Source organism: Pseudorca crassidens, chromosome X (genome assembly GCF_039906515.1).
Source record: "Pseudorca crassidens isolate mPseCra1 chromosome X, mPseCra1.hap1, whole genome shotgun sequence".
In the NCBI taxonomy this organism is placed as follows: domain Eukaryota; kingdom Metazoa; phylum Chordata; class Mammalia; order Artiodactyla; family Delphinidae; genus Pseudorca; species Pseudorca crassidens.
This window is the reverse complement of record NC_090317.1, coordinates 55,780,834-55,795,311: the sequence shown is the minus strand read 5'-3', so window position 1 is coordinate 55,795,311 and position 14,478 is coordinate 55,780,834. Positions and strand designations below refer to the sequence as shown.

The 14,478-nt window shown below is 42.2% G+C and overlaps 1 pseudogene; it reads left to right on the top strand.

The window, feature by feature from the left end:
• The first annotated feature begins 2,980 nt into the window (after positions 1 to 2,980).
• LOC137216633 (C-terminal-binding protein 2-like) lies at positions 2,981 to 10,514 on the top strand (annotated as a pseudogene).
• Positions 10,515 to 14,478: the final 3,964 nt, after the last annotated feature.

Genomic DNA, 14,478 nt, shown 5'->3' with positions numbered 1-14,478 from the left:
AGTGACCTGTGCTCGCACACAGGCCCCTTAGTGGCGGCAGCAGCAGCCTTAGCGTCTCCCGCCCGTCTCTGGGGTTCGAGCTTTTAGCCGAGGCTCGCGCCCGTCTCTGGAGTTCCTTTAAGAAGCATTCTTAAACCCCTCTCCTCACGCACCAGGAAACAAAGAGGGAAGAAAAAGTCTCTTGCCTCTTCGGCAGGTGCAGACTTTTCCCCGGAGTCCCTCCCGGCTAGCCGTGGTGCACTAACCCCTTCAGGCTATGTTCAAGCCACCAACCCCAGTCCTCTCCCTGCGTTCCGTCTGAAACCGAAACCCGAGCCTCAGAGCCTCAGCTCGCAGCCCCGCCCGCCCCGGCGGGTGAGCAGACAAGCCTCTCGGGCTGGTGAGTGCCAGTCGGCACCGATCCTCTGGGCGGGAATCTCTCCGCTTTGCCCTCCGCACCCGCACCCGTTGCTGTGCTCTCCTCCGCGGCCCCGAAGCTCCCCCCTCCGCCTCCCGCAGTCTCCGCCCGCGAAGGGGCTTCCTAGTGTGTGGAAACTTTTCCTCCTTCACAGCTCCCTCCCACTGGTGCAGGTGCCATCCCTATTCTTTTGTCTCTGTTTTTTCTTTTTTTCTTTTACCCTACCCATGTACGTGGGGAGTTTGTTGCCTTTTGGGAGGTCTGAGGTCTTCTGCCAGCCTTCAGTAGGTGTTCTGTAGGAGTTGTTCCACGTGTAGATGTATTTCTGGTGTATCCGTGGGGAGGAAGGTGATCTCCGCGTCTTACTCTTCCGCCATCTTCAAGGTCCCTCTCTTCCTTTCTTTTCTTTATTGAGAACATTGAACTTCTACTCTCCTAGAAAATTTAAGTTATGGAATTACTATTTTCATTTTGTTCATGGTTTTCCAGTTGTTTTGGTGGATCATTTTTTCCTATCTCACTCTCTTCCTTTGTGATTTGATGATTTTTCTTGTTATTGTGCTTTGATACCTTTATCTTTTGGATATCTACTATACTTTTTTTTCTTTACATATACCATGAGGCTGACATAAAACATCTTATATTCATAACAGGTTATTTTAACCTAATAACATCTGTACTTCAGGCACATACAAAAACTCTACATTTTACATTGCCCTCCCACATTTTATATTCTTATGTCACAATTGATGTATTTTTACATTTTGTATCTACTAACAAATTATTGTAGTTATAGTAATCATTAATAATTTTATCTTTTAATACTTACACTAGGGCTTCCCTGGTGGCACAGTGGTTGAGAGTCCGCTTGCCAATACAGGGGACACAGGTTCACCATGACAGCTGAGCCTGTGTGTCCGGAGCCTGTGCTCCACAATGGGAGAGGCCACAACAGTGAGAGGCCCGCATATGATAATATATATATATATATATATATATATATATATATATATGCTTACACTAGAGTTATAAATGATTTACCAACAATCATTATAATATTATTCTAAATTTAACTGTACATTTCTCTTTACCAGTCAGTTATATACTTTCATATGTTTTTCTGTTACTAATTAGCTCCCTTTTGTTTCAGCTTGAAGAACACTATTTAATATTTATTGTAAGGTGAGGCTAGTGGTGATCAACTCCCTTAGCATTTGTTTGTCTGAAAAAAATCTTTATATTCCAACTTTGAAGGACAACTTTGCCAGGTGTTCTTGATTCACAGTATTTTTCTCTTTCAGCAATTTGAATGTATCATCTCACTCCATTCTGGCCTGCAAAGTTTCTGCTAAAAAAATCTGCTGATTGTGTTGAGTGTTCCCTTGTATGTGACAAGTTGTTTTTCTGTTGTTGATTTTAAGATTCTCTCCTTATATTTAACTTTTGACAATTTACTTATGATGTGTTTTGGCATGTGTTTTTTTATTCATCTTTGGAATTCTCTGGGCTTCCTGGATTCAGATAACTGTTTCTTTCCCCAGGTTAAGGAAGTTTTCAGCCATTATTTCTTTGAGGAATTCTTCTTCTTCTCTCTTTTCCTTCTGGTATTCCTATAATGTATACATTTTTCCCCTTGATTGTGTCCTATAAATCCCTTAAGCTAGCTTCACTTTTTTTCTTTTTTTTTTCTTTTCTTTCTTTCCTTTGACTGGATGTATTTCACTGCCCTATGAGTTCACTGATCCTTTCCTCCACTTGATCTAGTCTGCTGTGGAACCCCTGTATTGAATTTTCAACTCACTTATTTTATTCTTCGGCTTAGTGATTTCTATTTGATAATTTCAGAATATATTTTCTGTCTTTTTTGTTGAAATTCTCACTTTGTTCTTGCATTGTTTTCCTGACATTGGTGAGTATCTTTATTATCATTATTTTTAACTCTCTTTCAGGTAAATCAGTTATCTCCATTTCATTAAGAACTTCATTTTCCTTGACTCTCTATGTTAGTTTATACTTTTTAGATAAAACAGCCACCTCTTACAGCCTTGACAGTGTGGTCTTATGCAGGAGATAAATTTCAGCATCAGCCCAGCCTGAGCTCCTGGTTCTCTGAGACTTTTGTCATTATCCAAGCCACCAACATTTTCTTTAATGGCTCCCAGTCATTGAGAGTGTGCCAAGACCTGTTAGTGTCCCAAAGCAGTGGATAAATCAGCACTTAAGTGCAGGCTGATGAGAAGCTGGATCTTCAGGCAGCATCTGGGAAAATATGTAGTTAAGCTTTCCAGGGAAAACCTGGGAGACGGACATTTTTATCTGCTCCCTCTGTGGTGAGCATAGGTGTGTAGCTGCTGGGGTATGCTCCTGTGCCTGTTTAAAAACTGGTTCTTTTTAAGTATAGTCTTGTTATGCTCATGAACAAAGCCTTGTTGGATATCAGAGCTAGGTGATTTGGAAGCCTGTTCCTTAGCCAGCAGGCACAGAAGCAGCTGGGGTACCAGGTGTGTATACCAGCTCCTTTCTACAAGGTACTGGTGACTGGGTTTTATTATTGTGGTGAGTCAGAGGGAGAAGGCAGGGGAAATGTCCACAGGCTTCTTCATTCTCTGGGGAAGGTTGCAGCTAGCCCCTAGACTTGTGCTAAATCACAAGCTGGACCTTCAGGCAGCAGCTTATAATGTAAGCAATTAGAACACTTTCAGAGAAATGGGAATTTTTGCCTGCTTCCTCTGTGCTGAGCCCTTGGGAGATAGCTTTAGTGGGTGCTTGAATACTCACACCATTTCAAAACTGATTTTTTGATCATTTTAAGGTGGCCTGGGAGTGGTCCAGAGGAACAGGTGACAATCAGAGGATGGAAGGACAGAGCCAGGAGCCGGGAGCTGGGAGCCATGCCACCCTGAGGGCCCATGCCCCCAGCACAGCTGCAGTCACTGCCACCACTGACCAGTGGGGTGGGAGGAGTGGGAGCTGCTACTATGGTCGCTGCCTCCTCCTGGGTGGAGGCCCTTTGCAGTGGACGAATGCAGCCCAGGACAAGTGTTTCATCACCTTAAATGGTTTTGAACCAATGAAGCTGAATTCTCTTAAAAAGACAGACAGCCCAGTGTGCAAATTATAGGGTTTGTGGACAAATTTGTAATGGGTGCATAGTGGTGTAATACCTGCAGACTCCTGAGAGTGCCCCTAAGTTCTTATAGGGCCTCTTTGCCTTCTGAATCAGAGATGTGCAAAATTCGATAAAGATTGGTCCATGTGGGGCTTCCCTGGTGGCACAGTGGTTGAGAGTCCGCCTGCCGATGCAGGAGACACAGGTTCGTGCCCTGGTCTGGGAAGATCCCACATGCCGTGGAGCAGCTAGGATCCATGGCTGCTGAGCCTGCGTGTCTGGAGCCTGTGCTCCGCAACGTGAGAGACCACAACAGTGAGAGGCCTGCGTAATGCAAAAAAAAAAAAAAAAAGATTGGTCCTTGTGGATAAGCACAAAGTCAAGTGAAAGCAATTGGACAGAATTTGTGAAGGTATCCACCCCCAAATCATGAATGGCCTCTTCACCCCCACCCCCTGATGGCATTGTTCAACTGCAGAGACTGCACCAAGGATATACTGATCCTGAAAGACCTGGCCTTTTGTGATGCACAGTCCACTCAAGAGATCCACAAGAAGGTTTTAAACAAGGCTGTCGGTCCATTGATGTCACCACACCATCACCTTTACCACGGAGGACCTGGAGAAACTCAAGGCCCTGAGAGTGATCATGTGGGTTAGGCAGCACTTATGACAACATCCACATCAAGGCTGCGGGCGAGCTCAGGATTGCCATGTGCAACTTCCCTTCCACGGCAATGGAAGAGATGGCCAATTCCAGCATTTGCCACATCCTCAGTTTGTACTAGTGGAACATGTGACTGTGCCAGGTGCTGTGGGACGGTGCATGGGTACAGAGCATCCAGCAGATTCAGGAGGTTGTCTCTGGAGCAGCCCGCATCCTTAGGAAGATGCTGAGCCTCATCCGCTTTAGTTGTGCAGACCAAGGGGTTGCTGTTTGAGCCAAAACCTATGGATTAATCTTCACATTTTATGATCCCTACATGCAGGATGGGATAGAGCTCTCCCTAGGTGTACAGAGGGTCTACACCCTGCAGGACTTACTGTATCAGAGCAACTGCAACTCCTTGCACTGTAGTCATAATGAACATAACCATCACCTCATCAGTGTCTTTACTATAAAGCAGATGAGGCAAGGTGCATTCAGAGTGTATGCGGTCTGATGTGGACTGGTGGATGAGAAAGCATTAGACCAAGACCTCAAGGAAGGCAAGAAATGAGGGGTGGACCTCAACATTCATGAATCACAGCCTTCAGCTTTGCTCATGTTTCCTTAAGAAATGCACCCTAATCTCATTTGTATGCCCTACATGGCACAGTATAGTGAGCAAGCCTCACTAGAGCTGAGGGAAGCCACTGCCACCAACATCCGCCTGGCAATCACAAGTTGCATCCAAGAAAACTTAAGAAACTGTTTGAACAAGGAATTCTTTATCACAACAGCTCCCTGGTGAATAATAGATCAGCAAGCAGAAGCAAGAAGAACTACAATCCTGCAGCCTGTGGAACAAAAACCACATTCACAGAAAGACAGACAATATTAAAAGACAGAGGGCTATGTACCAGAAGAAGGAACAAGATAAAACCCCAGAAAAACAACTAAATGAAGTGGAGATAGGCAACCTTCCAGAAAAAGAATTCAGAAAAATGATAGTGAAAATGATCCAGGACCACAGAAAAACAATGGAGGCAAAGCTCGAGAAGATGCAAGCAATGTTGAACAAAGACCTAGAAGAATTAAAGAACAAACACACAGAGATGAACAATACAATACCTGAAATGAAAACTACACTACAAGGAATCAATAGCAGAATAACTGAGGCAGAAGAACAGATAAGTGACCTGGAAGACAGAATGGTGGAATTCACTGCTGTGGAACAGAATAAAGAAAAAAGAATAGAAAGAAATGAAGACAGCCTAAGAGACCTCTGGGAAAACATTAAACACAACAACATTTACATTATAGGGGTCCCAGAAGGAGAAGAGAGAGAGAAAGGACCAGAGAAAATATTTGAAGAGATTATAGTTGAAAACGTCCCTAACAAAGGAAAGGAAATAGCCACCCAAATCCAGGAAGCGCAGCAAATCCCATACAGGATAAACCCAAGGAGAAACATGCTGAGACAATAGTAATCAAACTGGTAGAAATTAAAGACAAAGAAAAATTATTGAAAGCAGCAAGGGAAAAACGAAAAATAACATACAATGGAATTCCCATAAGGTTAACAGCTGATTTCTCAGCAGAAACTCTACAAGCCAGAAGGGAGTGGCATGATATACTTAAAGTAATGAAAGGGAAGAATGTACAACCAAGATTACTCTACCCAGCAAGGATCTCATTCAGATTCAATGGAGAAATCAAAAGCTTTGCAGACAAGCAAAAGCTAAGAGAATTCAGCACCACCAAACCAGCTCTACAACAAATGCTAAAGGAACTTCTCTAGTCAGGAAACACAAGAGAAGAAAACGATCTACAAAAACAAACCCCAAACAATTAACAAAATGGTCATAGCAACAAACATATCGATAATTACCTTAAACGTGAATGGATTAAATGCTCCAACCAAAAGACACAGGCTTGCTGAATGGATACAAAATCAAGACCCATCTGTATGCTGTCTACAAGAGACCCACTTCAGACCTAGGGACACATACAGACTGAAAGTGAGGGGATGGAAAAAGATTTCCATGCAAATGGAAATCAAAAGAAAGCTGGAGTAGCTATACTCATATCAGATTAAATAGATGTAAAAAAAAAAAAGAATGTTACGGGCTTCCCTGGTGGCGCAGTGGTTGAGAGTCTGCCTGCCGATGCAGGGGACGCGGGTTCGTGCCCCGGTCCGGGAGGATCCCACATGCCGCAGAGCGGCTGGGCCTGTGAGCCGTGGCCGCTGAGCCTGCAGGTCCGGAGCCTGTGCTCCGCAACGGGAGGGGCCACAACAGTGAGAGGCCCACATACCGCAAAAAAAAAAAAAAAAAAAAAAATGTTACATGAGACAAGGAAGGACACTACATAATGATCAATGGATCAATCCAAGAAGAAGATGCAACAATTATAAATATATATGCACCCAACATTGGAGCACCTCAATACATAAGACAACTGCTAACAGCTATAAAAGAAGAAATCGAAAGTAACACAATAATAGTGGGGGACTTTAACACCTCACTTACACCAATGGACAGATCATCCAAAGTGAAAATAAATAAGGAAAGAGAAACTTTAAATGACACAATAGACCGGATATATTTAATTGATATTTATAGGACATTCCATACAAAACAGCAGATTACACTTTCTTCTCAAGTGTGCATGGAACATTCTCCAGGATAGATCACATCTGGGTCACAAACCAAGCCTCAGTAAACTTTAAAAAATTGAAATCATATGAAGAATCTTTTCTGACCACAATGCTATGAGAATAGAAATGAATTACAGGGAATAAACGTAAAAAACACAAACACATGAAGGATAAACAATACGTTACTAAACAACCAAGAGATCACTGAAGAAATCAAAGAGAAAAAACAAAAAATACCTAGAGACAAATGACAATGAAAACACGATGATCCAGAACCTATGGGATGCAGCAAAAGCAGTTCTAAGAGAGAAGTTTATAGCCATACAAGCCTATCTCAAGAAAAAAGAAAAATCTCAAATAAACAATCAAACCTTATACCTAAAGGAACTAGAGAAAGAAGAACAAACAAAACCCAAACTTGGCAGAAGGAAAGAAATCATAAAGCTGAGAGCAGAAATAAATGAAATAGAAACAAAGAAAACAATAACAAAGATCAATAAAACTAAAAGCTGGTTCTTTGAGAAGATAAACAAAATTGATAAACCACTAGCCAGACTCAGCAAGAAAAAGAGGGAGAGGACTCAAATCAATAAAATTAGAAATGAAAAAGGGTAAGTTACAAAAGACACTGCAGAAATACAAAGCATCCTAAGAGACTACTACAAGCAACTCTATGCCAATAAAATGAACAACCTGGAAGAAATGGACAAATTCTTAGAAAGGTATAACCTTCCAAGACCAAGCCAGGAAGAAACAGAAAATATGAACAGACCAATCATAAATAATGAAATTGAAACTGTGATTAAACATCTTCCAACAAACAACAGTCCAGGACCAGATGGCTTCACATGTGAATTCTATCAAACATTAAGAGAAGAGCTAACATCCATCCTTCTAAACTCTTGAAAAAAAATTGCAGAGGAAGGAACACTCCCAAACTCATTCTATGAGGCCATAATCACACTGATATCAAGACCAGACAAAGACACTACAAAAAAAGAAAATTACAGGCCAATATCACTGATGAATATAGATGCAAAAATTCTCAACAAAATACTAGCAAACAGAATCCAACAACACAGTAAAAGGACCATACACCATGATCAAGTGCAATTTATCCCAGGGATGCAAGGATTCTTCAATATACGCATATCAATCAATGTGATACACCATATTAACAAATTGAGGAATAAAAACCATATGATCATCTCAATAGATGCAGAAAAACCTTCTGACAACATTCAACACCCATTTATGATAAAAAATCTCCAGGAAGTAGGCATAGAGTGATGCTACCTCAACATTATGAAGGCCATATACGACAAACCCACAGCAAACGTCATTCTCAATGGTGAAAAACTGAAAGCATTTCCTCTAAGATCAGGAACGAGACAAGGATGTCCACTCTCACCACTATTATTCAACATAATTTTGGACGTCCTAGCCACAGCAATCAGAGAATAAAAAGAAATAAAAGGAATACAAAATTAAAAGAAGAAGTAAAAGGATGTCACTGTTTGCAGTTGACATGATATTATACATAGAGAATCCTAGAAATGCCACCAGAAAACTACTAGAGTTAATCAATGAATTTGGTAATGTTTCAGGATAAAAAATTAATGCACAGAAATCTCTTGCATTCCTATACACTAATGATGAAAAATCTGAAAAACTAATTATGGAAACACTCCCATTTACCACTGCAACAAAAAGAATAATATACCAAGGAATAAACCTACCTAGGGAAATAAGAGACCTGTATGCAGAAAATTATAAGACACTGATGAAAGAAATTAAAGATGAAACCAACAGATGGAGAGATACACTATTTTCTTAGATTGGAAGAATCAATATTGTGAAAATGACTATACTACCTAAAGCAATCTACAGATTCAATGCAATCCCTATCAAATTACCAATGGGATTTTTTACGGAACTAGAACAAATCATCTTAAAATTTGTATGTAGACACCAAAGACCCCGAATAGCCAAAGGAGTCTTGAGGGAAAAAAACGGAGCTGGGGGAAATCACACTCCCTGACTTCAGACTATACTACAAAGCTACAGTAATCAAGACAATATGGTACTGACACAAAAACAGAAATATAGATCAATGGAACAAGACAGAAAACCCAGAGATAACCCCAGGCACCTGTGGTCAACAAATAGATGACAAAGGAGGCAAAGATATACAATGGAGAAAAGACACTCTCTTCAATAAGTGGTGCTGGGAAAACTGGACAGGTACATGTAAAAGAATGAAATTAGAAGACTCCCTGACATCATACACAAAAATAAACTCAAAATGGATTCTAGACATAAATGTAAGACCAGACACTATAAAACTCTTAGAGGAAAACATAGGAAGAACACTCTTTGACATAAATTACAGCAAGATCTTTTTAGATCCACCTCCTAGGGTAATGGAAATAAGAGCAAAAATAAACAAATGTGAACTAATGAAACTTAAAAGCTTTTGCACAGCAAAGGAAGCCATAAACAAGACAAAAAAACCCTCACAATGGGAGAAAACATTTGCAAACAAATCAATGGACAAAGAATTAATCTCCAAAATATATAAACAGCTCATGCAGCTAAATATTAATGAAACAAATAACCCAATACAAAAATGGGCAGAAGACCTAAATAGACATTTCTCCAAAGAAGACATACAGATGGCCAAGAAACACATGAAAAGCTGCTCAACATCACTAATTATTAGATAAATGCAAATCAAAACTACAATGAGGTATCACCTCACAACAGTTAGGATGGGCATCATCAGAAAATCTAGAAACAACAAATTCTGGAGAGGGTGTGGAGAAAAGGGAACCCTCTTGCACTGTTGGTGGGAATGTAAATTGATACAGCCACTATGGAAAACAGTATGGAGGTGCCTTAAAAACTAAATATAGAATTACCATATGATCCAGCAAACCCACTACTGCGCATATACCCAGAGAAAACCATAATTGAAAAAGACACATGCACCCCAATGTTCATTGCAGCACTATTTACAATAGCCTGGTCATGGAAGCAACCTAAATGCTGATCAACAGATGAATGGATAAAGAAGATGGGGTACATATATACAATGGAATATTACTCAGCTATAAAAAAGAAAGAAATTGAGTCATTTGTTGAGACGTGGATTGATCTAGAGACTGTCATACAGAGTGAAGGAAGTCAGAAAGAGAAAAACAAATATCGCATATTAACGCATGTATGTGGAACCTAGAGAAATGGTACAGATGAACTGGTTTCTAGGACAGAAGTTGAGACACAGATGTAGAGAACAAACATATGGACACCATGGGGGCAAAGCCAAGGTGGATTGGGGATGGTGGTGTGCTGAATTTGGTGATTGCAATTGACATGTATACCCTGATGTGTATAAAATTGATGACTTATAAGAACCTGCAGTATAAAAAAACAACAACAAAAAACAACTAATACTAAAATAATAATAATAATAAATAATAGATCAGCAAGCAATTCATGCAGAACTCAATGGTGCCACATACAGATACCCACCAAGCATCCTGGCCATGGCTCTGCGAGGACTTCCTGCAGCCATGGAAGGGACTATCCTTGGAGAAATCCCAGTGACCCATAACCTCCTCACACTGGCACACCCTTCCCAAGCTCCCTCTTACAACCCGCCCACAATACATGGGGACAATTGAGAATACCATAATGAGGAATAGCATAGAATGACGAAAGGTAATCATTCAGATACACTTGGGACCAAGAGACAGTCAAAAATAGATGAATAGAAAAGGAATGTGACAGTCTTTTTAACTGTTTCTGGATATTTGCATCATGGGTTGCAGTGTTAAAACTACAAAAGAGCTAGAGGCCAAGAGGTGGGAAAACTGAATATGTGGTCTGCTTACTGAGGCACTGAAAAAGACTAGGATGTGATTTATTAAGGACCAACTTCTGTTATTGTGTGTTGTTTTTTTATCTGTGCATCAAATCACAAAAAATAAATAGATTTTTTTCTCTTTATCAGTCCCTTGGTCACAGCAGGTCCAGAACACCTGGCTCTAGAATGTTGCCTTAAGAGTTCCAAACATCAGGACGAGGGTAAGATGGTGGAAGAGTAACACGCAGAGATCACCTTCCTCCCCACAGATACACCAGAAATACATCTACACGTGGAAGAACTCCTACAGAACACCTACTGAACGCTGGCAGAGGACGTCAGACCTCCCAAAAGGCAAGAAACTACCCACGTACCTGGGTAGGGCAAAAGAAAAAAACAAAATACAGAGACAAAAGAATAGGGACGGCACCTGCACCAGTGGGAGGGAGCTGTGAAGGAGGAAAAGTTTCCACACACTAGGAAGCCCCTTTGCGGGCAGGGACTGCGTGTGGCGGATGGAGGGAGCTTCGGGGCTCTGGAAAGGAGCACAGCAAGAGGGGTGTGGAGGGCAAAGTGGGAAGATTCCTGCACAGAGGATCGGTGCCGACCGGCACTCACCAGCCCAAGAGGCTTGTCTGCTCACACACCAGGGCAGGCGGGGCTGCGAACTGAGGCTCGGGCTTTGGTCGGAGCAAAGGGAGAGGACAGGGGTTGGCGGAGTGAACACAGCATGAAGGGGTTAGTGCACCACAGCTAGCTGGGAGGAAGTTCAGGAAAAGGTCTGGAACTGCCGAAGAGGCAAGAGACTTTTTCTTCCCTCTTTGTTTCCTGGTGCGCGAGGACAGGGGATTAAGAGGGCTGCTTAAAGGAGCTCCAGAGAAGGGCGAGAGCCCCGGCTAAAAGTATGGGCCCCAGAGACGGGCAGGAGACACTAAGGCTGCTGCTGCCACCAAGAAGCCTGTGTGCGAGCACAGGTCACTATCCACACCACCCTTCTGGGGAGGCTGTGCAGCACGCCACTGCCAGGTTCCCGGGATCCAGGGACAACTACCCCAGGAGAACACATGGCAAGCCACAGGCTGGTGCAACATCACGCCGGCCTCTGCCGCCGCCGGCTCACCCCGCACTCCGTGCCCCTCCCTCCCCCGATCTGAGTGAGCCAGAGCCCCCGAATCAGCGGCTCCTTTAACCCCGTCCTGTCTGATCGGAAAAACAGAGGCCCTCCAGCGACCTACAGGCAGAGGCAAAGCCAAATCCAAATCTGAGCCCCTGGGAGATGTGAGAACAAAGAAGTGAAAGGGAAATCTCTCCCAGCAGCCCCAGAAGCAACGCATTGTAGCTCCACAATCAACTTGATGTACCCTGCATCTATGGAATACATGAATAGACAGTGAATCTTCCCATATTGAGGAGTTGGACTTTGAGAGCAAGACTTAGGATTTTTTCCCCTTTTCCTCTTTTTGTGAGTGTGTATGTGTTGCTTCTGTGTGAGATTTTGTCTGTATAGCTTTGCTTCCATGATTTGTCCTAGGGTTCTATCAGTCCGTTTTGTTTTTTAATTTTTTTCTTAATAATTAATTTTAATTTTAATAACTTTATTTTACTTTATCTTCTTCCTTTCTTTCTTTTCTTTCTTTCTTTCTTTCTTTCTTTCTTTCTTTCTTTCTTTCTTTCTTTCTTTCTTTCTTTCTTTCTTTCCTTCCTTCCTTCCTTCCTTCCTTCCTTCCTTTCCTCCATTAGATAACAAATCATCCCAAATTGAGGAGGTGGACTTTGAGAGCAAGAATTATGATTTTTCCCCTTTTCCTCTTTTTGTGAGTGTGTATGTGTGCTTCTGTATGAGATTTTGTCTTTATACCTTTGTTTCCACAGTTTTTCCTAAGGTTCTATCCATCTGCTTATTTTTCTTAATAATTATTTTTTTTAATTTAATAACTTTATTATATTTTACTCTATTGTATTTTACTTTATCTTCTTTCCTTCTTTCTTTTTTCCTTCCTTCCCTCCTTCCTTCCTTCCTTCCTTCCTCCCACCATCCCTCCCTCCATCCCTCCCTCCCTTCTTTCTTTCTTTCTTTCTTTCTTTCCTCCTTTCCTTCTTTCTTTCTTCCTTCCTTCCTTTCTTTCTTTGTTTCTTTCTTGCTTGCTTCCTCTACGAATTCTTTCTCTCTACTTTTTCTCCCTTTTATTCTGAGCCATGTGGATTAAATTCTCTTGGTGCTGCAGCCAGGAGTCAGTGCTGTGCCTCTGAGGTGGGAGAGCCAACTTCAGGACACTGGTCAACAAGACACCTCCCAGCTCCACATAATGTCAAATGGTGAAAAGCTCCCAGAGATCTCCATCTCAATGCCAGCACCCAGCTTCACACAACGACCAGCAAGCTACAGTGCTGGACACCCTGTGCAAATAAAACTAGCAAAACAGGAGCACAACCCCACCCATTAGCCGAGAGGCTGACTAAAATCACAATAAGTCCACAAACACCCCTAAAACACACCACCAGACGTGAACCTGCCCACCAGAGAGACAAGATAAAGCCTCATCCACCAGAACACAGGCACTAGTCCCCTCCACCAGGAAGACTACACAACCCACTGAACCAACCTTAGCCACTGAGGACAGACACCAAAAACTACGGGAACTATGTACCTGCAGCCTGAAAAAGGAAACCCCAAACACAGTAAGATAAGCAAAATGAGAATACAGAAAAACACACCACAGATGAAGGAGCAAGATAAAAACCCAACAGACCTAAAAATGAAGAGGAAATGGGAAGTCTACCTGAAAAAGAATTCAGAATAATGATAGTAAAGATGATCCAAAATCTTGGAAATACAATAGACAAAATGCAAGAAACATATAACAAGGACCTAGAAGAACTAAAGATGAAACAAACAACAATGAACAACACAATAAATGAAATGAAACATACTCTAGATGGGATCAATAGCAGAATAACTGAGACAGAAGAACGGATAAGTGACCTGGAAGATAAAATAGTGGAAATAACTACTGCAGAGCAGAATAAAGAAAAAAGAATGCAAAGAACTGAGGACAGTCTCAGAGACCTCAGTGACAACATTAAACACACCAACATTCGAATTATAGGGGTTCCAGAAGAAGAAGAGAAAAAGAAAGGGGCTGAGAAAATATTTGAAGAGATTATTGTTGGAAACTTCCCTAATATGGGAAACGAAATAGTTAATCAAGTCCAGGAAGCACAGAGAGTCCCATACAGGATAAATACAAGCAGAAATACGCCAAGACACATATTAATCAAACTGTCAAAAATTAAATACAGAGAAAGCGTATTAAAAGCAGCAAGGGGGTGGGGACGAGGGGAAGATGGCAGAAGAGTAAGATGTGGAGATTACCTTGCTCCCCACAGATACACCAGAAATATATCTACACGTGGAACAACTCCTACAGAACACCTACTGAATGCTGGCAGAAGACCTCAGACCTCCCAAAAGGCAAGAAACCCCCCCACGTACCTGGGTAGGGCAAAAGAAAGAAAGAAAAAACAGAGACAAAAGAGTAGGGACGGGACCTGCACCAGTGAGAGGGAACTCTGAAGGAGGAAAAGTTTCCACACACTAGGAAGCCCCTTCGCGGGCAGAGACTGTGGGTGGCGGAGCTGGGGAGCTTCGGAGCCACAGAGGAGAGCACAGCAACAGGGGTACGGAGAGCAAAGCAGGGAGATTCCCGCACAGAGGATAGGTGCCGACCTGCACTCACCAGCCCTAGAGGCTTGTCTGCTCACCCACCGGGGCGGGTGGGGCTGCGAGCAGGGAGAGGACTGGG